Source organism: Oncorhynchus nerka, linkage group LG13 (genome assembly GCF_034236695.1).
Source record: "Oncorhynchus nerka isolate Pitt River linkage group LG13, Oner_Uvic_2.0, whole genome shotgun sequence".
In the NCBI taxonomy this organism is placed as follows: Eukaryota; Metazoa; Chordata; class Actinopteri; order Salmoniformes; family Salmonidae; genus Oncorhynchus; species Oncorhynchus nerka.
In genome coordinates, this window is record NC_088408.1 from 91,589,030 (window position 1) to 91,591,582 (window position 2,553).

The following is a 2,553-nucleotide window of genomic DNA, read 5'->3' on the forward strand; positions in this document are numbered from 1 at the left end:
GACCATGCTAGTTTGTTGGTGATGTGGACACCAAGGAGCTTGAAACTCTTGATCTGCTCCACTACAGCCCTGTCGATGTGGATGGGGGCGTGCTCAGCCCTCCGTTACCTGTAGTCCATGACCAGCTCCTTTGTCTTGCTCACAATGAGGGAAAGGTTTTAGGTGATGGCTTTGTTATGGAAGGTTTGGGAATCGCTTCCTTTTAGGTGGTTGTACAATTTAACGGCTCTTTTCTGGATTTTGATCATTAGCGGGTATTGGCCTAATTCTGCTCTGCATGCATTATTTGGTGTTTTACTTTGAACACTGAGGATATTTTTGCAGAATTATATAGCTGATTCAAGTATTTTTTTGCCAGATATCCCCCTTCTCTCTCCCTCCCCTCTCTGCTCGCCTCTCTCCCTCTCTCTGCTCTCTCTGTCCCTCTCTCTCCTCTCCTCTCCCTCTCCCTCCGTCTCCTCTCCCTCTCTTCCCCCTCTCTCTGCTCTCCTCTCTCCTCTCCCTCTCTCCCTCTCTCTCCTCTCCCTCTCTCCCTCTCTCTCCTCTCCTTGCCTCTCCTTCTCCTTCCTTCTCCTCTTCTTCTCTTCCACCTTCTCTCTCTCTCTTGCACTCTGGCCCCTCTCCCTCTCTTCCACCTTCTCTCTCTCTCTTGCTCTCTGGCCCCTCTCTCTCTCTTCCAGCTTCTCTCTGCTCTCCTCTCCCTCTGTCTCTCTCCCCCGTCTCTCTCCCTCTCTCGTTGCCCTCTCTCTCCCTCTCTCTCTCTCTCTCTCCTCCTCCTTCTCTCACCCCTCTCTCTCCTCTCCTCTCCCTCTCTCTCTGCACAGAAAGAGGCATCCAGAGGTTTCAGTCCCTGCGTCATGTGATCCAATCTCCCCATGTCCCTTGTCATGTGACCAAGTCGATAACCGAGGTATAAAAAATAAAACCAATCCTTCAGCAGCAACAACAACAACGTGTGGGATGATGCTTGTAATACCCATTACAGGGATTTGAATGTTGGAATGTGTCTGCTTCCTCATCTGTGTGTGTGTGTCTGGCCACTTCTCTGGGATGATGCTTGTAATACCCATTACAGGGATTTGAATGTTGGAATGTGTCTGCTTCCTCATCTGTGTGTGTGTGTCTGGCCACTTCTCTGGGATGATGCTTGTAATACCCATTACAGGGATTTGAATGTTGGAATGTGTCTGCTTCCTCATCTGTGTGTGTGTGTGTGTGTCTGGCCACTTCTCTGTGTTTTCATGCAAAACAGTATCATAATATGAACAAGCATCCTTCTGATTTACAGGCAGACACCCTACCTTTGCACCAGAAAGTCCTGTGATTTGTTGTTGTGTCTGAGGCCCTTTCATAGAATGGACTTCCTTATGTTTCCCCTGGGAAATTGACCAGAGGTATGCTTCGGGGGGAATGGTTAGGCTAGTGGTGTGTGTGTGTGGTAACTACACACACATCCACAAGCATGTATAGTTGTGTGTGTACTGTATGTTTCTGAGTGTTTTTATACGTACCGAGGGGTGGGCCGGGTGCTGGAGAAAATAAGCCGCTTCGCAGACGAGCGGACCCCCAAGGTGCGACCCCAGGTCTTCCACAAGGTGCTGGGTGGCTTACAGCCCTGAGTGTTTTGCTTACCTGACCTCTGTGTCGCCATCGAGGCACAGATACATCAATAATAATTACAGACTGATTGATAATAGCTGTCTATTTGTTATTTATTTGTACGGCTGTATAAGCAACACACAGTAGGCTATATTAAAAACATCTTAACCTTTCCTGGAATGTACAAACCCTTCTCTGACGATAATATTGCCTGACTGCAAAACTGTTTTCCTCTATTTTTCATGATGATTTAGTAGCCTTTACACCTCTACTACTGGTTAGAGCAAGCCAACTCACTTTCAAGCGCAAAACAAATGACCCCGACGTGATTCGAACACGCAACCTTCTGATCTGGAGTCAGACGCGCTACCGTTGCGCCACGAAGTCCTGTATGGTCGTCCTGCGTCTGAGACCATTTATAGGATGCAACATCGAACTTTTCTCCAGGAAAAGGTATCGACGACGACATGCCACAGCCACTGCGCGCGGTTGGTCGCGTAACCATTCCGTGCGCTTCGTGAGTATGTCATGAGATGACCACCTTGTGCCGACCAGCACTTTCACAACGTAGACAGTTTTAAGATTACATTAACTGACCTCGTGGCGCAACGGTAGCGCGTCTGACTCCAGATCAGAAGGTTGCGTGTTCAAATCACGTCGGGGTCAAATTTTTGAGGTCGATTGAAAACTGGGTTTCAATGAAGATTAAAGATGAAATAGCTTCTGAACATATACGGCTTTAGGGGACAACAGAGCCCCTAAAGGTGCTAACGTTGTATCTGGATATCAACATAGTTGCAGGAAGTAGGGGTGCTGCAGCATCCCCTGATAAATCTAAATGATGATACATTTTTTTATAATGCAAAAAAAAAGTCAAACATTTGTGAACAAAGCTTTTATTATTCCAGTACGACTGGACAAAAATACTAATCAGAGCGGAGAGAATAATGCCCC

The 2,553-nt window shown here is 47.3% G+C and overlaps 2 non-coding genes across 2 annotated transcripts; one reads left to right on the forward strand and one right to left on the reverse strand.

Annotated features, from left to right (window-relative positions):
- Nucleotides 1–1,914: 1,914 nt before the first annotated feature.
- Nucleotides 1,915–1,986, reverse strand: trnaw-cca (transfer RNA tryptophan (anticodon CCA)). The gene has a single exon. It is a non-coding gene; the product is annotated as a tRNA-Trp (tRNA).
- A 207-nt stretch (nt 1,987–2,193) lies between these two features.
- On the forward strand, nt 2,194–2,265 carry trnaw-cca (transfer RNA tryptophan (anticodon CCA)). Its single transcript has one exon. It is a non-coding gene; the product is annotated as a tRNA-Trp (tRNA).
- The last annotated feature ends 288 nt before the right edge of the window (nt 2,266–2,553 follow it).